Source organism: Peromyscus leucopus, chromosome 3 (genome assembly GCF_004664715.2).
Source record: "Peromyscus leucopus breed LL Stock chromosome 3, UCI_PerLeu_2.1, whole genome shotgun sequence".
In the NCBI taxonomy this organism is placed as follows: Eukaryota; Metazoa; Chordata; class Mammalia; order Rodentia; family Cricetidae; genus Peromyscus; species Peromyscus leucopus.
In genome coordinates, this window is record NC_051065.1 from 116,331,194 (window position 1) to 116,356,458 (window position 25,265).

Sequence of the window (25,265 nt, forward strand, 5' to 3'; positions counted from 1 at the left end):
CATCTGAGAGGAGGGACCCCCATTTAAGAAAATGCCCCCATAATATTAGGCTGTAGACAAACCTGTAGGAAATTTTCTGAATTAGTGGATGGGGAAGGGCTCAGCCCATGGTGGGTGGTACCATCCCTGGACTGGTGGTCCTGGGTTCTATAAGAAAGCAGGCTGAGCAAGCCATGAGGAGAAAAACCAATAAGCAGCCCCCCTCCATGCCCTCTGCATCAGCTCCTGCCTCCAGGATCCTTCCCTGTTTGAGTTTCTGTCCTGACTTCCTTTGGTGATGGACAGTGACATGGAAGTACAAGCCAAATAAACCCTTTCCTCCCCAACTAAATTTTTGATCATGGTGTTTCACTGAAGTGACAGGACAGCTACATAGTGAATCCACCCTGGGCTGCTGTATGAATCCAGCCTGGGCTACTGTATAAATCCAGCCTGAGCTATATAGTGAGTTAGAGCTACATAGTGAGAGTCGTAGCTCAGAAAACAACAAAACCCAGAAACTTCAGAGATGCTGAAGTTTCCCTGTAGGATTATCCTAACAATGGGTCAGAGTGGCACGAGCATGCTCCAGTCTCACTCCTATTAGGAGAGCAAGAAAGCCAATTCTTTTATATATTTTTTTATTTTATTTTAATGTGCATTTGTGGTTTTGCCATGGGTGTGGGGATCCCCTGAAACTGGAGTTATAGACAGGTGTGAGCTGCCATGTGGGTGCTGGGAATTGAACTCAGGTCCTCTGGAAGAAGAGTCAGCGCTCTTAACCCCTGAGCCATCTCTCCAGCCCAAGAAAGCCAATTCTAATACCCAGTAACTGAGACAATGACAGCCTTCCACTCAGTGGGAACCCACCGGCAGCAGCTACAGAAGCCCCGAGGGTGGGAGAAACGAAGAGGTCAAAGCCTCCCCCATGCCTCTGCAGCATGATGCCCAGCGATCCCCAGGAAGAAGTGGAGTCCACGACGCACTCCCTGGCCATATGGTGAACCTCAGCCACTAGGTCACAGAGACCGTGACCACATGCTTGCTCTGAGCCCAGGCAGCAACAGACCTTGAACCTGCCTCCTTGTTCCCTCTCTTCCCTTTCCTACCCATGTGCCCGAGAACCCTGCCCATGATATGAGCACAGCCCAAGCCTGCCTGAAGAAGGGCTGCACAGGAGGGGACAGCAGCACTGTCTCAGCTGAGGCCATCCTGGACCTACCTCCCGCAACTGACCCTCATACAATACCTCCTGTGTTCAGCAGAATCACCACCCGCCACCACTAATCACAGACCAGTGACTGGGCCCAGGCAGGACCTGAAGAGACCCTAGCTGGCCTAAGGACTTAGAAGCACTGAAAAATGTCCGTTCTTTCCTGGGACCTCCTAAATGTCCCTAAGATTCTGCTAGAGGCTCTGGGGCATGGAAGCATAGAGACCAGCTCAGCAATCTGGGACTCCATTGGTTGAGGCTGTGTACACACCGTCTTCTAATAATGTACTTGGCAGCCTCAGGCCCACACCTGCATTATTAGGGACACACAGCCCACTCTGAACAATGCACCTAGCACTCCGTTAGCAACTGAGGGCCCCGCTTGCATCAAGCTGTATGCACACCTCTCTCTGAGCTGTGGAATAAGTTTCTCCTCACTTTAAGGACCATCAGACTTGATTATTTTTCAGTCACACTCCAGTTAAGTCCAATATAGAAGGTAGAAGGTTGATCCAGCCTCTACTAGTTTAGGATACTTGTACAATAAGGCAAACTGCCTCCACAGAGTGTCTGTTTAGGAAAAAAACCCTGTTTACCCTCTTACGCCTATGCATAATTGGGCATGCTTGTGATTAAAATCAGATACATTATGGGAAGGGACATGCACAGTAGAGAAATGGCTATATAATCTAATCTCTCAAAGAACCACCCCATAGCAACCAAACTCCTTCCTTTAAACCCATAAGAGAAAGCCCCCAACTAACTGGGGTCCTTGAGTACCTTAATTCTGTGTTCTGCTGTCAATCTCAACGGTGTATCCAACTTGTTCTATCACTTTGCTTTGAATAAAGTTTCCTCGCTCCTTAGCAATTTGTGTGGACTTCCATCTCATCCTTGAGTAAGAGGGCGAAACCTGGACCCAGACACAGACCTCAACCCCCAGTAACAGATCTATACACTCAGAACTGCTAAGACACAATTTGCCTTGTTGGTTTTTCAGTCTGTCACAAATGGACAGTAGAATCTTCCAGAAGACACATGTGTGATGATGTCACTGTGTTGATAGTTAACAGAAAGTCTACTTGATTACACATGCTCTCCAATTTTGCCCAGCAAATTTTGTGGAAAGAACTAAAATTTGCAGACCAAAAACCCTATAAGACTCTAAGATTGGTGAATGAACTAGTAACTTAGACCTGGGGAGGTTGAGGCAAGAGGATGGCAAGACTGGGCCAATGTGGATATATAGTGAGTGTATATACATACAGAAGAGTCTTGAAACTCAGACTGTGGGTTTGTAAATTACTAATTATACAACAATCTACTACTTCTCATTAGGATGTCAATGCCCATGACTGGCATGGAAGTATATTGTACTAGAATGTGCTTCAAAGCTTCAAATTTTAACACACTATACTTTTATTTAAACATTCTTATATAAATATATCACCAACATGTTAATAGTGACCATCTGTGGGTAAGTGTTCAGGTAAATTTACCCATAAATTTCTCTGAAATATTTTAAGAGGTGTGTGTGTGTGTGTGTGTGTGTGTGTGTGTGTGTGTGTGTGTGTGTGTGTACAGGTACCTGTAAGGACAAAAGAGGGTGTCAGTTCTCCTGGAGCTGGCGTTATATTACAGGTGATTGTGAGTCCTCCTGACATGGATGCTGGGAACTGAACTCCAGTCCTCTGTAGTCCAGAGCAGCAAGAGCTAAGACCCCCTCCAGCCAGCCTCCTTTCCCAGTGGTGGAAGTAATTTTCATACCTTACAGTTCTTGTCCAAAATGTCTCTCATAGGCAAGAAAAATAGCTTTAAAACAAAGGTGTGCTGAGCTGTCTGCACCATTTTGGGGAGAAAAGAGGAAGTGCTCCCTTGCAGCTCTATTGTGGGCAGGTCTTGGCAGAAAGGGATCAAGCGTGATTCTCTGAAGCCTTTCTCACCACCATCTACAAAAACCAGGCCTGGAGACCCTGACTCCTCTGCTTCTGCAGGACAGGCTTGCTCCCACTGTCCTCTTCCCAAATAAGAACTGAGAACAATCAGGGATGCAGAGACGGCTTAGTAGAGAAGGTGCTTATCCTCCACGCTTGAGGACCTGTGCTGGATGGTTTTATGTCAACTTCACACAAGGGAGAGGCGGGAACCTCAAATGAGAAAATGCCTCCGTAAGACTGGGTAGTGGGCAAGCCTGTAGAGCAGTGGTTCTCAACCTTCCTGACGCTGTGACCCTTTAATACAGTTCCTCATGTTATGGTGACCGCTCAACCATAAAATTATTTTCATTGCTACTTCATAACTGTAATTTTGCTACTGTTATGGATCGTAGTGTAAATATCTGTGCTTTCTGATGGTCTCGGGCAACCTCTGTGAAAGGATCAGTTGACCCCAGAGGGTTTGCGACCCACAGGCTGAGAAGCACTTCTTAAATAGAAATTGACCAGGGGAGGGCCCAGCCCATGTGGGTAGTGCCATCCCTTGGCTGGTGGTCCTGGGTTCTATAAGAAAGCAAACTGTGCAAGCCATGGGGAGCAAGCTAGTAAGCAGCACCCCTCCCCGGTACTACATGGCACTCCATCAGCTCCTGCCTCCAGGTTTCAGCCCTGCTTGAGTTCCTGTTCCGACTTCCTTCAGTGATGACTAAGATGTGGAAGTGTAAGCCAAATAAACCCTCTCTTCCCCAACTTGTTTTTGGCTATCACGTTTCATCATAGAAATAGTAACCCTAACTAAGACAACTTGACTTTGGGCACCAGGATCTCTGGCACCTGTATAAAAAAACAAAAAACAAACAAACAAACAAAAAAAAAACCAAAAAAACAGGCGTGGGGGCTGGACGGATGGCTCAACAGTTGAGAACCCTTGCTGCTCTTGAGGAGGACCCAGGTTTGGTTCCCAGTGCCCATGTAGTGGCTCACAGACACTCATAACTCCAATTCCAGGGGATCCAACACCCTCTTCTGACCTCTGAGGGCACCAGGCATGCACATACATATATGCAGGCAAAACACTCATACATATAAAATAATCAAAAATGAAATAAACCCCGGGTGTGGCAGCATGTGTCTGTCTATCATGCCAGCACTGGGGCCAGCAGAGACATTTACTCCCTAGACCTCATGGAGCACATGGAGCAGCCAGCCCGCCAAAGTAGTGAGCTCCAGGCTCAGGGAGAGACCTGTCTCAAAAATAAGGTGACTCTTTCTTGAGGAACCCACACTTACACTTAGGGATGTCTTACTTTCCATGACTTCTCTGAGAAGCCCACATCCATGTCTCAGGTTTCCCTTTATTACATTTTATTTACTTACTGTATGTACATACATGTGTGTGCGCACACACATGTGCACATGCATGTGTGTGCCACAGTGCTTGTATGGAGGTCAGAGGACAACTTGTAGGAGTTGGTGTACTCTCCTACCACGTGGGTCCCAGGATTGAACTCAGGTCTTCAGACTTAGCAAGTACCTTTACACTTGGAGCCATTTGCCAGCCCTTGGGTATGGCTTACATTCTTCTGAGCACCTCTCTTAACTAATCCCAGGCTTAGGTGTATATTAAAATATATTCGTTAAACTACACCTCTATTTTGCACACAAGTATAAGAACTCTGAGTCCCAGCATGGGGACCCTACGGGGAGAACCCCTTAACAAGAGAGTGGGAGCCATTTTCTGCTCCTCCTGGGCAGACAAATCCCTCCAGAAGTTGACTACTCTCAGGCAGCAGTTGCCTAGGAAACACCAGTGACATCAAGGAGCCTCGAGGACACACTAAATAACTTCAGCAACTGTTTGCATGTGGCAGATGTCGCCAGGGGCAAGACCCCGCCTGGCTCACTGTGGAAGAGCCATGGGGACCCCAGGAGGAGCCAGAAGCACCTGGAGCAGGAATTGGAAAACGGAGTCCTTTGGCCCCTGCCTTGTCACCCTCCCAGGACTCCCTGGGATCGATAAAAATGGCTTCCAGAAGGGGCTGGCGGGAGCTTTGTGAAACCTAGAGAGTGGGTAGTCTTTGCCGAAATCCGACTCTCCCCATACCCCCCAGCATCCCCTGCCCTCCACATGGCGTGTCTGGCTGCCGCTGAAGGAAGGCAGAAAGAGGGCAGTGACAGGACACGCTGTGAGGCCTCAGGCTCTGGTTAGCCAAAGCAGCTAATTAGGATCCTCTACCTGCCAGGTAAAAAGTGAGTGGCAGGGAGGAGACTGTCACCTGCTCCTTCTCTAGCCTGCCGCCTCTCATTAGAGCCATGCCACTCCCACAGAGCCCCAGAGGCCGGGAGGCAAATGAACCAGACATTCCTGCAGCCTGTGATGGGAACATGAGGAGCCCATCTACCTGCTCTCCGGGAGCGGCAGGGACCAGAGTCCAAAGCAGAAACCTTCTCATCAGATTCAATTCTAACACAAGTGACTGGTTCCCTTAGTGGCCCAGTCCAGTTTGACCACATCTGTCGGCCGGACTGAAAGGAAGCCAAAATAAACAAAAACAAACCAGGCCTACCTAGCCGTGGAGAGCGCAAGGAGGTGACAGGGGCCACCTGGGCACACCTCCTCTCTGCCCAAGGCACCAGTGAGGTGTTAAACCACAGGCTCTGTCAGTGGGAAGTGTCCTGTGACCAGGCAGGGTCACCAGAGAGGAAGAGAGAGCTCCCAGGTGGGCAATGAAATACACACTGCTTGAGAAGACAAGGAGCGGCCACCATCCCTTTTCCAAATGGTTCCCCAGGCAGGGAGAGTGATGCACACCTGTAGTCCCAGTGGTTGAGGCAGGAGGAGCTGCAGTTCAGGGCCAGCCTGAGCTACATAACGAGAGCCTGCCTCAAACAATAGCAGCAACAACAAAATGGCTTCTCATCAAGAATAGCTCCCACCCGCCTCAGATCCTGTCACAGAACATGTTTGGTTTTTTTTTTTTTTTTTTACATTTATTTATTTAGAGTGTACATGTATGTGGAGGGTACATGGACCTCAGTTTGAAAGTGAGAGAAGCCGGGCGTTGGTGGCGCACGCCTTTAATCCCAGCACTCGGGAGGCAGAGGCAGGCGGATCTCTGTGAATTCGAGGCCAGCCTGGTCGATCTACAGAGGGAGTTCCAGGAAAGGCACAAAGCTACACAGAGAGAAAGTGAGAGCATTTTGAAAGCTGATTCTTTCTCAGGGATTGAACTCAGCTTGCCAGCCCTGGCTGCCAGTGTCTTTACCTTCTGAGTCATCTCAAAGGCCTGGTTTGTTTTGTTTTTTTTTTGAATGGGACGTTCTGAGTTGGCAGAAACAGGGGAGAAATTAGTAGTAGAATTGCGATCAGTGCGGGCTCAAGGATGGTTCGCACGTGTCTGTGCATGAGATGCAGGTGCCACAGGGTGGGAAGTCCGGGTTCTCCGCTCTCTGCACTCAAACAGCTCCATCGATACTGCGGCGGCGGCGGGGGCTGAGAAGCCAGTTGCCCAGGGCCCCCAAATCTCTGCTGGCACCAACTCTGGCTCCCACGCCACCTGAGGAATAAAACACATGCTTCCTGTGTCACACTCATTCAGGAGGGTCACAGCCCCCCTGAAGCTTTACCAGTTAGAGACTGCTCCCCTGCAGATGTTATCGATGTAAAAAGTACATGTGGGCCATTCTGAGTCACTGTGATGCTAGTATCAATCCCACAACACCCCAAACTCCTTCTTCTTGGCTATTTATGCCCCCAGGGACATCTGTGTACCATGCAAGACTCCACCCCAACAGTGGGGGTCCTTGAAACTGGACTATCATCTAAGCTATCAAATCCATTAGTCCTGACAATGCTTGAGTGGGTGAGGCCAAATCCGGAGATCTGTGAGGCAGATTCAGACCACCATTCAAAGGAGTCTTTTCTAATTCTGTTTATCTGGTCATTAGAATTCATCTGCCTGCCCTGCCAAGATGCCATTACTGGAGCCCAGAACATGGCTGGATTGTGTAGGCAAATGTATTAGCAACATGTGCCTCTGGGCAGGGGGGACTGGAGTAATCTTCAATAATTTTGAAGGTGTTCTTTGGTGCAGGAGCTGTGTGTTTGCAAACAACTTGAAATCCATTCGCTTACCGTACCACAAGTCTCTGCCATTGGACTACGCAAGCATGAGCGCCTTCTCCCATCAAGACACACCGTGTTTCTGGGCTAGGGAGATGGCTCAATTAGAAACACTTGCCACACAAGTATGAGAATGTGAGTTCAGTACCCAGGACATACGTAAAAGGTATGATCTGTGTGCTTCTAATTCCAGAGCTGAGGAGGCCGAGACAGGCAGATCCCCGGGCCTCACTGGCCAGCCTAGCCTACTTGGCCAGTTCCAAGCCAGTGAGAGACTTCATCTCAGAGGACAATGTGTTACAGCACCTGAGGAAGGACATATGAAGTGGTCCTCTGGCCTCGGTTTGCACACACACATATATGTAACCCCTCACTCACACACCTGCATACACACACATACATATGTGCATTTTTAAGAGAGATATAGTGTTTCTTCACCTTTGACTCTGGGATGGCCTTCTTACTTGCTTTGACCGGAAACATACAGCATTGGTAGCCATACAACAGTTCTAGGGCTAGGCCCCAAAGGCTCTGGGATATCTCTTGGTCTTGGAAACTCCTGTGCTGGCTTAGTCTGTTGCAGGATAACAGATGACTGGGAACGTGGACAAGCTGCCCAAGTCTTGTCAATCTTGGGGGTACAGACTATGTCCCAAGCCAGGTTCAGTCACCCATCTTCAATAAGCCAGTTAAGAGTCAAATTAATAGTGGAAAAGTAAGAAAAGGAGATCGATTCTGTGGTGGTATTGTGTTCCCCAAAATATTGTGTACTCTAATAAATTTATCTGGGGTCAGAGAACAGACAGCCACTAGATACAAAGGCTAGAAAATGGTGGCACTCACACCTTTAATCCTCGCATTCCAGAGATAGAAATCCCTCTGGATCTCTGTGAGTTCAAGGTCACATTGGAAATAGCCAAGCATGGTGACATATGCCTTTAATCCCAGAAAGCCAGCCTTTAATCCCAGGGAGTGGTGGTAGAAAGCAAAAAGATAAATAAGGCGTGAGGACCAGAAACTAGAAGATTTTGGCTGGTTAAGCATTCAAGCTTTTGAGCAGTAATTCAGCTGAGACCCATTCCGGATGAGGACTCAGAGGCCTCCAGTCTGAGGAGACAAGACCAGCTGAGGATCCGGCGAGGTGAGATAGCTGTGGCTTGTTCTGTCTCTCTGATCTACCAGCATGGACCCCAATAACTCGCCTCAGGTTTGATTTTATTAATAAGAACTTTGAAGATTCCTGCTACAGATTCAATCCAGCAAAGTCTGTCTTCCTGAGTGAGATGAAAGTTTAAATAGAAGGCCATGGATTTGCACATCTAAACTGCCCCAGCAAGGTGTGGTCCCGCCTACTACTGACCCATCAATCACTGTCTGAACTTCAGCCTCGTTGTGACTGGTGATCTGACAAGTGGGTAGAACTATATGAAATCTCTCTCTGGGAGACAGTCACTCTCTGGCTGGCCCCCTTTCCTTGCCCCAGCATGAGGTTTCTGGGGAAATTCTCATTTCCTAGGGGTCCATTGTTTCAACAGTCTAACAGATAGAGACCTTTAGAGTATCTTCGTTTCTTCTATGCCGACTCCACAAGCTGGGCGAGCCTTCGCTAGCCAGCCTCAGGAGCAGGAGTGAGCTAGACTGAAGAACCTCCAGCTGAGCCCAGCACTGACTGCTGCTTCTCAGAACAAAATGAATCTTCATTCACCAAGTATAGTGGGTACCAACCAGGGAATCCAACGTGGGAGTCAGAAAACACAGACACAAGATCAGATGTTTGTGTCAACACAACACAGCGAGGTAGCAACAGATTCGGAACTTAAAACCCAGGGCTGCTGGCATTTCCTCATCTGCATTTCTCCCAGAATGGCAGGAACTTGGGGAGCTTCTGGCAACCCCCGAGACAGCTCTGGATGAGCCTCTGCCCTCTGTCCAATTGCACCTTGTGCCCACAAGGACAGCGAGGCCATGCGTATCCAGGACATCATCTCCTAATGGCCAGGTTCTTCCTACCTGCAGGCCTCTGAGCTCCAGAGAGCATACGTCCCTCCCTTCAGCTCACAGAGTGGAGGACCAACACCGTGAAAACCACTTCTTTTCAGCTCCACTGAACGAGATCAGTGGGTGGCGCCGTCCACTTTGGAGGCATCAGTGGAGATGAAAGGAAACACACAAAGCCAGGGAACCAACCCAAAGGGGAGGAGGGGGCCGAAGCCCCTGGACATATTCTAAACCCCTTGGGAAGACGCCACTGGAGCGGCCCCTCCTCCTACAGAACAGAAAAGATAAGAAGGAAGCAGGAAGTGGGATGGGGTGGGAAGAGGAAGCAAAGGAAGTGGAGGAGGAAGTAGCTTCCCTCTCAACTCTCCCAGGGGCCTTTGCGCACTCTGAACGGGGCTACTGGGGAAACTGAGGTGGGCAGCAGGCCCGAGGAAGGCAGCTGCACCCAGACCTGGCTGCATATACAGATTCCTCTTGCTAGTTGGCCAGCGATCAGGCCAACAGAAGTGGGAGGGCGGCTGCCTCTTGCTGTTCTCTCCAGTTGGCAGAAACAGAGCACAGTCCCTGAGCCTGGCCAGGCCCCGTTTCCTCCCACAAGGCAAATGATTCCCTGGGCTTGGGAAATACACCTGGCCAGAATTCCCCGTAGAGGGGGCAGGGAGCACAGCTTTTCTGGTCCCAGGGGAAATAACCTGCTGTGACTACTACAAAAGGCTTTGGTGTCAAAAAATTGTCAGAGGCAGAGAACTAGCCAGGCCGGGCATGGCTGCTGATTTGCTCGTTCAGGCTGTAGCAGTTCCAGGGTGGTAATGGGTACAACTGAACTCCGGAGGGCCACCGTCCAGGGAGCACCCACAAGGTGCTCCTTCCAGGACATCCCTTGTCCAGCAGCTGGGACAATGACAGTGTCCTCCACGTGCAGTGCCTTCTGGCCAAAGGTCGGCAGCTCTTGCTAAAGGCTGCCTCCTCACCTGAGCTGGCTCCTCTACCACCTTGCTGGTCTCCAATGGCCAGGGAGTTAGCAGTGGACCCCTAAGGAGCCCTCAGGCACTAGGGATGGAAGCTGGTGGGTCAACACACAGCCCTTCTGCCCTGTGTGTGGACACCGGGGCGTCCAGGGGCTCTGACGGGATGAAGCTCCAGCAGCCTGGCCCACCTGGGTAATTTACTTAATAATGTGTGTGCCCAGCACTGCACACCCCCTCATCCCTGCCTGACTCCCCGAATCCCTGCTTCGAAACAAAACTCCCTACCCTGGAGTTCTTGTCTCGGGCTCAGCTTTAGGCAAACACAGCTCGTGTTTCAAATGTGAACCGTGTGTGTCTCCTGGGCTCACGTGTTTGAATACTTCGTGTCTGTTAGCATTCTGAACCGCCCCTTGGGGATCCGCCCAGGGTCCCAATGTCGTCTTATGTAAAGTCCCCTTTAAGAGAAAAAAAAATCCCCCCTTCTTCCTCCTTCCTTCCTCCCTTTTTCACCATGAGGTGGTGCACACCTCTGCTTTCCCTCTTTCCCTCCTCTCTCTCTCTCTCTCTCTCTCTCTCTCTCTCTCTCTCTCTCTCTCTCTCTCTCTCTCCTTCTCTCTATCCCCTCTCACCTCCCCCTTTAATAAGAAAACTTCCCACGTGGATGCCGTGTCTGCATGGTGTGTGTCACTTTCCACCACACCACGCCACCGCCGCCTGCCGTGTCTGCATGGCTTGTCTCCTTGTCTTCCCCACTACCGGGCACCTTGGCCCCAACCCGCCAAGGCCATCTTGCTCACCGCCGTTTTACAAAAGTGCCCGGCTAGTGGTTAGTGGTGCTGTGTTGGAAGGGCGTGGGACTTTCAGAAGGCTAAACCACTCAAGGAAGTGAGTCGGGGTTAGGCCTTGAGGTTGCAGGGGCCAAGCCACACCTCCAGGCTGCTCTCTGCTTCCTGACTAACCAGACTCTGTGTGACCAGCCACTCCCCACACCAATATCATGCCTGCCCTACCGTGATCGACAGCGCCCTTCTTATACGGTGAGCCCAAATGGACCCTTCCTCCCTTAAACTGCTTCCTGTCAGGTGAGAGCAGCATGGGAAATAACCAATACACCCCTGTGCACCGCGTACAAGCGCTGTCAATCCAGGTTGCGCACAAGAAAGCCAAGACTTGGTGATTGAAGGGTTCAAGCTCATGGTGACTCCTCCCTGCTGCCGTCAGTAGGAATTCAGCTGAACGCTGAGGTGCAGAACAACCTTTGGTCCCAGCAACAAAAAAGCCCAGGAGCCTCTCCTGCACAGACAGCAGCTTTTGCCACGCCAGTCTGGGACTTCCTAGAAGATTGGTTCTAGACACTAAGGTTAAAAAGGCAAGCGGCACACTGGAGGGGCCCCTAAGAGTCAACAGTCTCCAGTGAGCCCCTAGTTTCTAGGTGCCTGGGCGTCTTCCTCCGGCAGGTGAGATGCTGGCAATGGCCTGGAAGGGAGAACATTCAAAGGCGTGAATTCCTGTGACTGATATGACTTGCAGGGTCAATGTGACTGGCAAGAAGCACTGGGCGCAAGCTGCACTGGGCAGCACCTGTGGTGCTCTTAGGAAGAGAGTGGTGTGTGGGGGCTGACGGGTTCCATGGGAAAGGACCACCCACCACAGGAGAGGGTCGGTCACTGCACAGTTTGGGCCAAGACGGATCGTGTGTCTCTATCCATCTCCCGGAGTGAAGGTAGTTTTCCTTCTCTTGGACATGGAGAACTCAAGCTTTCCTGACTTGGGACTCCAAAGCATATGAGCAGCTGCTGACATCTCAGGGCTTTATCTTTGGCACTCGGGTCAGGAAACTTGGGCTGAGCCCCAGCAGCAGCCAGATCCCCAGGGTCTCTAATGATAGGCATTACAGGCAGTCCGACCTGAGATGATTCAGCCTCTAATCACAGGAGCCAATTCCCCGCACTCCTTGGCACAGACCCCTCCTTGAGGCTTCCCATATATCCTGTTGGGTCTGTGTCGCTGAAGAGCCCTGGCTAGTACAGTGCCCAGTAACACAATCTCCTGTGAGAGGAAAGCAGTGTGAGGCCTAATAGGACAGGGGCAGCCTGGGAGATGTCTTCAGAGCCCTGCTTCAAACTCTTGCTCTGCCATTCTGCCTTTGAGATTGGGAAAAATCCACTGTCTCTTAGAAGTCTTCTTTCCAGCTGGGCGATGGTGGCGCACACCTTTAATCCCAGCACTCAGGAGGCAGAGGCAGGCAGATCTCTGTAAGTTCGAGGCCAGCCTGGTCTACAGAGTGAGTTCCAGGACAGCCATCTGGGCAGTAAGGGGGTGGGGTGGGATGGGCAATGGATGAATTGACCTAGATGGGGAAAAGCGAGGCTCTAGGCAGGTGCAAGGAATTGACCACCTTCCCTGGCTCCAGGCTGCTGAGAGTTTATATATAACTGGGTTGAGCTAAGCCCGGGGAACATTTAAATAGATGTTGAATTTCAACACCGAGTCTGATTCCAGAGGACTCCACACAGCTGCCTGGTGCCCAGTTAACCTTCTGATTATGCTAGGGAGTCAGCCCATGGGGTTCCAGCACCTGCAAAAGGGCCTCTGAGCCTTGAAGCCAGGCACAACTGGAGGCACAGCCCTGGGCCACTAGCTGGAAGCCTGGCAGCCGCTCCTTGACAAAAAAAAAAAAAAGACCGAGCAAAGAATGCTCCAAATGGAAAGGGGAGCTTGGATGCAAGGACCTTCTCAAGGGGTGGAGCACAGTCCTCGAGAAAACCTCAGACCCTTTGTAGGCAGGGGATCTAGACAGAGACTCCCATCTGCTCAGAGAGCCACTACCATTCCTCTGCTCTACAGGAGGAGGCATGCCAGGTATCTGCAGGCTTCTTCACTTCTTTCCAATACTGGCAGATTGGTGGTGGCTGGAGAGGGATGTGGTGTTATATTGTGTAGCCCAATAAAGCTTACCTGGGGATCAGAGGACAAAACCAGCCACTATATTAAACATAGAGGTCAGGCAGTGGCAGCACACGCCTTTAATCCTAGCATTCAGGAGGCAGAGATCCATCCGATCTCTGTGAGTTCAAGGCCACACTGGGAACAGAGTCAAGCGTGGTGGCACACTCCTTTAATCCCAGCACTAGGAAGGAAGGAAGATGGCAGGGCACAGGAAGGCATATAAGGCGTGAGTAAACAGGAAGTCTCTCTCTTGAGGATGAGGATTTCCTAGGGGTAAGAACTCATGGCTGGCTTGTTCTGTCTCTCTGATCTTTCAGCTTTCACCTCAATATCTAGGTTTTTTTTTTTAATTATTAATAAGACCTTTTAAGATTCATGTTACAGAGAGAAGCCAATGATGTTACATCTCACTGAGTTTCTGCAGGTCAACAGCCCTACCCTTTCAAGCATCTGTTTCCCCCCACTTGACTACCTTTGGGGTCAGATATCCCTCCATCCCCCATTATGGCCCCCAGCCTAAGGAACTAACTAAATGCTTACAGTTTCCCTATCCCTGCCTGTGAACAAATAACTAAGAAAACAGTTTAGGGAGGAAGGGCTGATTCTGCTCACAGTTTCAGAGGCTCCACCCATCGTGACAGGCATGGTCCTTAGCACAGAGCTGTGCTAAAATCCCAGGAGCCAAGAAGCAAAAGGGAGCAGGTTCCCAGGGACACACCACACAGGAACCCAAATCTCCCAGGTATGTCTCAGGTCCAATTAAGTTACGATCAAAATTAACCCATCACACTCTAATAGTTTGTAAATGGTTCCTTTATTACGCTGGCCTCAATTAACCGCTTGTAGATAACAGCAGCTTCCTTCTGAGATCCGGATCCAGGCGCCAAACTTGAACAAACTACAGGGCATATGTAGGTGTGTGTGTGTGTGTGTGTGTGTGTGTGTGTGTGTGTGTGTGTGTGTGTAACTGAGTCCATACACCATACAGATCACCACAGTGGCAATCTGTCTCGATGCTGAGTTGATCAGGGCAGGTGACACCTGCTAAGTCACCCCTCGACATTTTCTCACCTAACTGAACGACTGAAGGTAGTCAGCTCTGTCACTAACTTGAAAGATTTTAGGGCTGACCTCTGTTCCTCTCTTGTGGTTCAGCATGGCTGTTTCTGTTCTGGGCGTCTCATCTATGTTCAGGACAGAAAAAAAATTGGCCAAAGAAAAATGATGTACATCATTTCTCAGCTGGAAACACGATGATTTCTGAGTCCCACTCTGTGGACACTCACTTCCAGACTGTACCTGTGTTCCCCAGCTACTCACCAACAGGAGAAATAGGAACAGCAGTCCTATGACATTCTGTACTCTGCACAAGGAAGTACAGAGGGAAGAGACTTCTGGAAACTGCTTGAGGGTAAGTCCTGGACGTGGTAGGGTTCACCATGGACAAAGGGAAAAAAATTACCATGAATAGGGGGCTGGAGAGATGGCTCCATGGTTAAGAGCACTGGTTGCTCTTGAAGAGGACCCAGGTTCAGCCACCCACATAGTGGCTCACAACCATCTGTAAACATCATAGGCATGTACACGGTCCATGCACATACATGCAGGCAAAACATCCATACACACAAAATAAAATAAAAATAAATTGTAAAAAATTACCGTGCGCACGCCTCACACTGGCCGGAAGATGAGAATTGTATTGGGGCAAGGAAGATGGCACAGCAGATAAACACACTTGCCATGCAAGCCCAGTGACCTGAGTTCACACACACACACACACACACACACACACACACACCGCTCCCCCCCCACACACACACACCCTAAACCCACATAGAAAGCTTGATGCTGTGAGTACATCTGAAATCCCAGAACTCCTGATGCAAGATAGAAGGCTGAGACAGAAGAATTGCCCAGATGTTCACCCACCAGCGAATATATAATGTATAATCCATGTATTTTCAGTAGAAGCAACAAGAGAAACTTTGAACGAAAGGACCGAGTCCAGAAAGTTTTAATTTCTCTGTTGACCTCAATATTCATGCCATGGCACACATGTTCCCACACTCGTACAAACACACATACACCCACGCTCACATACACAAATAATTAAGCAAACAAAAACACAACCCAACAAAAAAGATTTACATTGGAGGATGGGGCCTGCCTCCTCTCCTCCCATGTATCCCAAACAAATGGGACTTTCGCTATTGAAGGCAATAAATGACCCTGTCCCACCAGCAGTACTGTCTGTCCCCTGCATTCACTGCCAAAAATATCAGCATTTTGTAAGTCTAAAAGCTCACAAAAAGTTAAGCCATCTATGCTATCCCAGCACTTAGGAGCAAGCACTTATGAGCACCCCAGAGTCTTACACAGAGCACAGAGGTTAGAAAAGGGTAGGATGTGCAAAAAAAAAAAAAAAAAACAAAACAAAAAAAAAAAAAAAACCTGCTTTGAGACCCTGCAAACAAGATCCAAACTAGGAAATGATTCCTCCTGTTCACCTAGCTCACCTATCAACCCCACCCCGAGAATGCTCTAGGATTTCCTGCACCTCCAATGTACCTTCCATATAAGCCAGATCACCCTTATTACCCCCACCTCAACTCTGCTCAGATATCTTAGGAGATGATGACTGCTTGGCCATCCATCTCTGAAGATTGATGCTAGGTCAGGTGTTATTTCTCTCTCCCTCGTTTTCTTGACAATAGACATGTATAGTGTGTAATCGGGTTCTTTTGTTTCACTTTTTTATTTATTTAAACATCAGTCATCCATCAGGAGGGAAATGAGAATGCTACCCCCGCCTGGTACATATTGCCTCTATTTTGCCACTAGCTGCAAAACTCAACAAATATACCCTCACATGGGCATATGCACCTGCCAATCACTCGCTGTTAGATTCAAAAAGCTCTTGGATGTGTGGGCTCCCCGCTTCAGGCTGAGCTTGATGCATAGTGTGGGGAGGGAAGGTATTTCCCACACTGCCTTGGAGGTTTAGCAAACATCTCCAACTTTCCTTACACGGTTTTGGAGCTGGCCAGGCAGTACAGTGACCCCGCAAAGCACTTTCCCACTTCATCTCAGAGCCTATGTGTATTTTGATGGAAATATAATCCATATGTTTGCCTCATTTCTACCTCCTCCTGCACACAGTCCTAAGAGCTAGCTGATTGATGGCCAAAGGCCCTTGGAGACTTCTTGGAGCTTTTTTTTTTCCTTAACAGAAAAAGGAAGCTGCCTGCCAAAGGTCTGGGGAGAGCCAAGTGCAGAAGCCAATGGGCAGAGAAACAGATGGAGGACCAGGGTCAGCCTTCTTCTCCAGGAAGAAGGCGCATGGCTATTCTCCACACTCAACATTTATTGAGCGCCTGCTGTTTACTGACCGCAGTTCTACAAATAGGGAGCAGAACAGGAAAATCACACACACACACACACACACACACACACACACACACACACACACACACGTGGGGGAGCACCTCCCCCACTTATACAGGTGTTAGCAATTTTTTTCTGCAAAAGGGCAGAGAGACAATACTTTGGCTTCCCAAATGAGAAGGCCCCTGGGGCAGGTTCTCAGCAAAGCTACTGTGATGTGAAAGCCATCAGAGATAACACCCTGATGGGAAAGGGTGCCAAGTTCCAAGAGAACTTAATCACTGTAAGGGTGGAAGCTGAGCGTGATGACTCATGCCCGTCACCAGCCTTTCACAAGGCTGAATCAGTAGGCGCATGCGTTTCAAGCCAGCCTGGGCTACATAGTGAGACTCTGTCTTAACCCCTGGTCAAGGCCCGAATATATAACAGGACCAAAGAGGGCCACAGCCAGCCTCTGCCAACAGCGATTCCCTATGGCTTTCTCTCATTCAATAAATACAGATATCTCCAATGTGGAGATGAAAGTCCATAAAGCCTTCATCGTGGTGGAAATAACCCCATTTCTCTGATGGACTGGACCTAAGGAGAGCAACCATCCCAGCCACGGGTGCCTCTACCTGGTCTTTCCTTGGTATCCCACCAGCAGGCTCCATGGGTTGCATTCACCTTCACTTCCAGTGGGAAGCACACAGCCCCCACTGCTGGAGTCTCGCGGGGGCCAGCAAGCTGTGGTCATCTTCATGCAACAGGGGCAAATGGCGGGTGTCCAGGGGTTTGAGAGGCACATGGGGACTGACACTAACCAGGCTGCCTTAGCAAGGCTTGTGACCGAGTAGGGATTTCTTAGGCTTCTTCAAATAAGACAAGGCATGAAGTGAGTGCCCCACTGACTTGCTCAGAAGATCTATGCTTGGGAAAGCACCCCTCGGAACAGTGGTTCAGAACGTGGAACTGTGTGCTTCTAGAAAAGTCAGCCCCACTCCGGGTAGATCTCAGCCCTAGGACCACGTGACACTCTTGGGACTGGAGGGGAAGGAGGTAGCTGAACCCAAAACACTCAAATCAGCCCGGGATCCGTACTGGGTCCGGGGGAGAGAATTTTCTTCCTAACTAGTCCCTAATTAGATAGCCCTAGCTTTCCATTTCTGGCTTTAAGGGATGTGATTTGACACCCAGACTTAAACCTTCCTGGGAAAATTCATGTAATGACATTATGACATCTTGTGGTCACTTCGAGGAACCCACACTATTCCCATCCAGTTTCTATGCTGCAAGGAAAAAAAGCCCCCATTCAAAGACCACCAAAGGAGCCCAGGATGACACTGTCCTCTTCTCTTTTCCTCACTGACCACCTAGGGGTGACCACCATTTAGTCTCATGATTCTCTAAGCGTGGCCCCGGACCAGAAGTCCCAGGCCCGACATAGCGCTAGCCTCACGGAGCAGATGCTGCACTTTCGTGAGAGCACAGGATGGTGCCTAGTGGGGATGGGGGAGTTTAAGGCGTGTTCCTCTGTTCTGCCCCATCATGAGCTGATGCCCAATTGGACAAGCCAGCCACTCTATCTGTCACTGATCCTCGTATGTATGGGTCTGTTTGCTAGATACCAATCTAAGCACTGCACAGACACTTTCACTTAATCCCCACAGGGATTCCGGTGGAAGCTACAGCTGGTCCGGGTTGCAGATGAAGAGACTAAAGCTTACAGGAAAGTTAGCTCCCAGCTACCCCTGCAGAGTCCTCAGATCTCATAGAATTGGGGTGAAGGAATGAAAAGGTCATACACAAATAAGAAAGCAGTCAGGGGAGGGAGAGCCCTCCAATAGGAAATGTCAGCATAGACTAAGAGAGAAAGCAGATAAGAGACAAATTCTGGGTCTTGGTTTTTCCTCTCTGGCAAGCGCCTACAAGAAGGCAGCCAATAAAAAGCTAAGATTATGCACTGTAGAGTCTTAGAAAATTCTCCAACGGGAGGGAGGCCTGGGTGATGGAACAGGAGGCAGGCTAGAAGTCAGTGCAAGCCTGGGCCTCTCCCTGCACTCAGACCCGTCCCCAGGCCCATCCTATGTGCAGTTACCTCTCAGGAGATGCCACATTAAGAAGGCTGATTTAAGGAAATGCCAGATGCAGCCAAAAGCAGGTAGGAAGAGATGTGTGGAATCCCGGAGTGATGGATGCCCAGGAGAGTCAGACTCGGAGTCTTTTCTCCAACCCAGCTCCACTGTATCCACTGTCTAGCTCATCAGTACCCAGCCACTATCCCCACATGCATGTACACACAGACACACAGACACACATACACACATACACACACACACACACACACACACACACACACACACACACACACAGCAGCTCGTCTGAGGCTTCTTCTCCAGGGAGGCTAAGCTAAAAGCAAAAACCTATAGAATTTCTTAAGGAGGGTCTTATGAAAAAAAAAATCAGCCCATGGGCCTTTCACCCAGACAAATCATGCTCCTGGCATTTTAAGAGTTCTTTTAGATTGACAGGAATCAGACCAGACCAGAGGGGAGAAACAGAAATACTAAAAGGATGTGACCAGCAGGTTTTTAAGAAGTCCTCAGAAAGACAAAGCAATCCACCCATCCACCAAAGCTTATCCCAGTCTTCCCATCACACAGCCATCCATTTTATAAACTCTCAGAGAATGTTCTGGGCCACCGCCATCCCCATTCATACACGGAAGCCCTAATGACTAGCTTCATGTGACTCTACACGAGGAAGGGGATCTTTAGAAAGGCAATCAAGTGTGGGCTCTAATCCATCTCCTCATAAGAAGAAGAAACGTGAACACAGAGCAAGATTTCCTTGATATTCAATCTGTGCACAAAGGGAGGCTCCCCAGGGAACGCATCAAGAAGGTGGCCATCAGCAGGGCAAGGAGACAAGTCTCAGAAGAACGGAACTCTGCTGACACCTTGTTCTGGATGAGAATAAAGCTCTCTTTCAACCACCCAGCCTGGGGCGTTTTGTTACAGCATTCTGATACACCGGGATATGGTTAGGGTGTCCCTGAGGGTCCATGGTGACTGGAGGCTTGGTCCTCAGGGTGGTGATGGTGGAAAGTGAGGGAGGCCTGGTGGGAGGTCCTGGAGTCAGGAGCAGGTCTTCATGAGGAGCCCGGGTCCCCTGGAGGGAGTTCCTGGAAAGGATGTTAGTATCTAAACCTGAACTTGGCCTCTCTCTCTCTCTCTCTCTCTCTCTCTCTCTGGTGGAATCAGTTGCTTGTTCTCAAACTTACTCTGTCTTTTCCATCTGAGCCATGAAGCCGCACAGCCAAGGGGCAGCCTTCCCTTGCAGAGTCTACAGTGTCAAACTCTAAAACCTTTGGTTATTTGTTTGGAAGCAGGGTCTCATGACTCACAGGCCAGTCAGACTCACTACCGTAGAAGAGGATGACATTGAACTTCGGCCTCCACCATCCAAGTACTGGTATAATAACTACGTATAGACACACCTGGTTTATGCAGTCCTGGGAATCAAACCTAGGACCTCATTCATGCCAGGCAAGCACTCCACCAACTGAAGTACATAGCCCAGCCCCCAACTTTCCCTAAATAGAACTCTTCCTCTTGAGAGCAGCCTGGGGAGGGAGGGTATTTCACCGCAGTGACACAAAGATGAATTCACTTCCCAGCAAACTCATACAAGGAATATACCGGGCGGCAGGGGACTCATTTTCTTGTTTCGGGAGAAAAACAAGTCACAGGGACAGGAAGCTGCTCCCTGGAAGACTGAGTCACCTCCCAGGGGACTCAGACACACTCTTTACTGTCCCCTCTGCCTTCTCAAGGCCCAACAGAACCCAAAAGGGAAGGATACCACCTTGGAAAACCAGCTGCTGAAACCCAGCCAGGAGCCCCAGCCAGACCTAGACACCCAAGGCCCTGCCTGCACTAGCCACAAATCCTTTGTCACCTTGGAGCCCATTGTCTAGAACCTTCTGCAGCCAGAACCAACTGATGCAATCCACTTAGAAGGTTGATGCTTGCTCATACCCCCACCTCATGTCAGAGTTAACATACCAGCTTGCCTGGAGATGCTGACACCATTGGGCTGTTTCCAAGACATCACCCAGAAATTTCTAGTGTGGGTCCATTTGGGAAATACTCAGAGTTGGCTTAGGAAGATGCTTCTCTTCTTGTTCAGGGCATCTGAAGACAAGAGGGTCATTTCGAAGCCCTGCTCACTATGTGGCCTGAGGTGGGACCCCTGTCAGAGCCTATCACACAAGAAGTATGTTGGCTCCTCCGGGCCAGGCAGAAGCATTCTCCATGAACCTTGGGACAGGGACATGCACTGATGCTTGCTGCCTTCCAGGAGGCAGAGATTTGTAACTCTCAAATTTCTGGTACATGGAGAAAGTCAACCCAAAGTTGAATGGATGAGCTCTGGAAAGAGATACTGAGGTGTCTGTGAATGCTCCCCAGGAGTACAAGAGACTGGGGGAGCCTCTCTGCTCCAAGTGTTGCAAGCTCATCATTGCAAGATGAGCACCACGTGGTGGCTTCTGAAAGCTCAATAAGCTAGGCACAGCGGCACTCGCCTGAAGTCTCAGCCACTTTAGAAACTGAAGTAAGAGGATGACAAGTGTGAGGCCAGCCTGAGCTTACAGAGTCTGCCTCAAAAAAAAGTTCAAAAGGCCTGGGGTGTAGGTCACAGGCACAGCACTGGCCTAGCATGAGGGGACCTCTGGCTTGGTTGCTAACATTGAACAACAACAACAACGAAATATCACATCAGACTTCACGCTGGGATTTCAGTTGTCCTGATTCAAGGCAAGATCCTGACATAAATGTGTTTAAGATTACCCCCTGTGTACCTTAATGCAAAGTCAAGGTTAGAGGCCAGAGAAATAAAACTACAGGGTCTGTTTCACTCTGTGATATGAGAGGGATAAACCTGCAGAGCAAAGAACACTCACATGCAAACACTACATAAACACACATATACACACATATGCACATACATACACATACACACATATATACACACTACACACACATATATACTATACACTCAAATACTACACATACATACACACTACATATAAACACACATATACACATATATAATACATATGTAAGCACGTACTATACACACACATACACTACATATGCTATACACACACACACACACACACACACACACACACACACAGGCACACATCAGAAGCTCAGGCCCTTTTACACTTCCTTTTCTGCAAGCCTCAGCAGGAATCTGCTTCCAAGCTGCCTCCAAAAATAGCAACTCAAAGGTGACCAAGGTCACCGAGGAGAGGGGGCGCTGTCCTGAGTTCTTGCTCCAATGTTGCTTCCTCCTAGACCTTACAGGTAGAATTGCAGAATCTGACCCTCACATGCAGTCTGCTGGGTCAATCAAGATACACCTACTGTGTGTGTGCGTGTGCGTGTGCGTGTGCGTGTGCGTGTGCGTGTGTGTGTGTGTGTGTGTGTGTGTGTGTGTTGATCTGAAGACAATGGGATTCAGTACTCTCCTTCTACCAAGTGATTCCTGGGGATAGAGTAGAATTCTGGTCATCAGGCTTGGAGGCAAGCATTTTTACATGCTGAGCCATCTCACTGGCCTAGGAACAATAAACATGGCAGTTGTTAACATAGCACTTGTTGCTCTTGCAGAAGTCCAGGGTTCGATTATCAGCACCCTGATAGTGGCTCACAACCATCTGTAACCCCAGTTCCAGGTATCTGATAGGCATGTATGTGGTGCACAAGCAAAACATATGCATATGTGTGTGTGTGAGTGTGTGTGTATCTGCCTGTGTGTGTGTATGTATATCTGTCTGTGTGTGTGTGTGAGTGTATAAAATACATCTAAAAGTATTTTTTTAAAAGGAGCTAGGCATTGGTGGCAGACACCTTTAATCCCAGCACTCAGATCCCTGTGAGTTGGAGGCCAGCCTGGTCTACAAAGCAAGTTCCAGGACATTCAGGGAGTACTACATACACACACACACACACACACACACACACACACACACACACACACACATCACTGTGTGTTCCTTATATGTATCATTTCCACCATAAAACAGCTTCATGAAGAATTGGTGGGTACTGTTCACTGAGCCCCATTTCACTCATGAAGAAACCGAGGTTCAGAGTAACACAGTCACCTGCCCAGTGGGGCCCAGCTTCTGAGTGTAAAGCTCAGAGAACTCCTGGTGGACACAATGGATGAGCTCTGTGGTCTTGCCTGGAGCAGGAAGGGTGGCGGCAGGGAATTTCTGCGGAGGCCAAGTTCAGGAAAGGCTTCCTGGGGGAAGATGCCTTTGAACTGAGTAGAGGAAAGCTGTAGGAGTAAGTGTGTCCACAGCAGATAGCCCAGCTGTGGACACTAGAGGACAAGGTGGGCTTGCCAGTCCCTGGCAAGGGAGAAGGAAGCTCTGGAGATAAGACTAAGTTAAAGCTTGGGGGGGGGGGGTCACTTTGTTCCACCGCTGAATGAACTCTCAGACCCTGCAGAGCAGGAGGGGAGGTCAGCAGGAGAGGAAATAGGCCTGGGGTGCTGGGAGTGGCAGGAGCCTGCCTGTTCAGGCTCCAGAGGTCCATCTGGTCCATCTGTGTGCCCAAGGTCACTCAGCTGGGAGAAGCCAGGCCAAGAATGGGAACACAAATTGGCCTGACCGCATGCCCGTCTTCCTCGTTGAGGAAATGGGACTTCCTGTGAGGCCTGGTAGATAAAAACAGGCGCTTTTCTCTGCTCCTTCCTGAGAACTGCTGGCACACACACAAAGGAGTGGAAAACAAGGCCATAAATAAGTCTGCCACGAGCAAGGGAGGAGGAGGGAAAGGCACATGCCGCCGTGAGATGCCATGTATGTGTGAATGCGCGCAGAGACGTGTCCACAGGCTCCCATGAGGCTTCGGAGCCGATGGCTGAGCACTAGTGCCCCATGGACGGATGGATGCCATGCTCAGCCTCAGGGGAGACAACAGAAGCCAAGTGGGCTGTGTCCTCAAAACCCTCAGAGGCAGAAAGAGTCAAAGGTGCAGGCAGCTCTGAGAACAGGCTGGGTAGGGCCAAAAAGAGCATTGGCTTATGAATCCTAAATAAGAATCTAGTGGCTGCCAGGCACAGTGGTGCATGCCTTTAATCCTAGCACCCGGGAGGCAGAGGCAGGCAGGCCTCTGTGAACTGGAGGCCAGCCTGATCTATGTAGTAAGTTCCAGGACAGCCAGGACTACATAGTAAGCACCCCCGCCCCGCCTGCCCCAGCCTCAAAAAAACTCCAGGGTCAGAAGAAGTGGGTCAGTTAGTAAAGGACTTGCCTTGCAAACATGAGGCCCTGGGTTCGATCCCCAGCGGCCACTTTTGAGAAGCAAGCCAAGTGTGCTAACACAGGTTTATAATCCCAGTATTGAGGAGACAAGAGGAGGAGGATCCCTGGGGCTTGACGGCCACCCAGCCTAGCCTACTTGGTGAGTCTCAGACCAATGAGAAACCTTGTCTCAACCAACGAGTGGGGCCAATGAGACAGCTCAGTGGGGAAAGGCACACACTGCCAAGTCTGATGACCCGAGTTCAATCCTCAGGACCTACCCAGTGGAAGATGAGAACGAACACACCCAAACTGTCCTCTGGAAACACACACACCATGGTACGTACATGCCCCGAATCCCAACATACACAATTAAAGAAATCCTTTTCTGAAAGGTAGGGGGCATCCGAGGAAGGACACTTGAGGTGGGCCTGCGGCGGCTCCCACACGCAAACACGGTTGTGTGTCTTCACGCACAGACACAGAGAATCTAGATTCCCAGGCCTCTCTCACCTTGCTCCTTCCAGAGCAGTGGTTCTCACCCTGTGGGTTGTGACCCCTTTCACAGGAGGCACATATCAGATGTTGACATTATGATTCATAACAGTAGCAAAACCACATTGTGAAGCAGCAATGAAAACAATTTTATGGTTGGGGAATCACCACCCCATGAGGGACTGTATTAAAGGGTGGCGGCATCAGGAAGGCTGAGAACCGCAGCTCCAGAGATGTACCATGTAGCAAAGAAGATCTGGATTGGGCGCCTAGAGACATAAGGAAGGCTGAGGCTCACCCAGCTGAGTAAAAACTGGGAGGAGGGGTATGTTAAATGAGATATAGCATACTGCATGGTAAGGGAAAGCCCCAAAGCAGGCTTGTTTCCAGGGTGACCATTGGTCCTGGCATACATGGAATAGATAGATTTCAGTACTAAAACCAGAAGCATTCTGAGAAACAGGAATGAACAAACACCCGTCTTACATCCTCTGAGACCTGAAGGTTCTTTTCTAGAAAAGGCCACCAAGGCGTGCTAGAAGTCCTACAGAGCGAAGAGGAAAGAGATGCCCTTGAGATGAAAGGGTATCTGTCTCATAACCAGACAGCCTATCACCAGGTCCTACCCCACATGTAGACCCTCCACCCAGAAACTCCATCACAGGACGAACTCAGTGGCTAGGACTCGGGGTTGTCTGACCACAGAGGGCATCAGAGGCGGAAGCTGTGGCCAAGCACCTGAAGTCAGCATCAGTTGGTAAGACACCCTAGGGAGGCCCAGAAATACCCGGGAGAGGCTTCTGGATGTGTGTGTGTGTCACTGCATGAGCATTGGGGGACAAAACTGCCGGGAAACAAGGCTGGGGACGAGAGGGCCTTGCTGGCACACAGCCCAGAGGAGCTGGTGTTTGGAAACAAC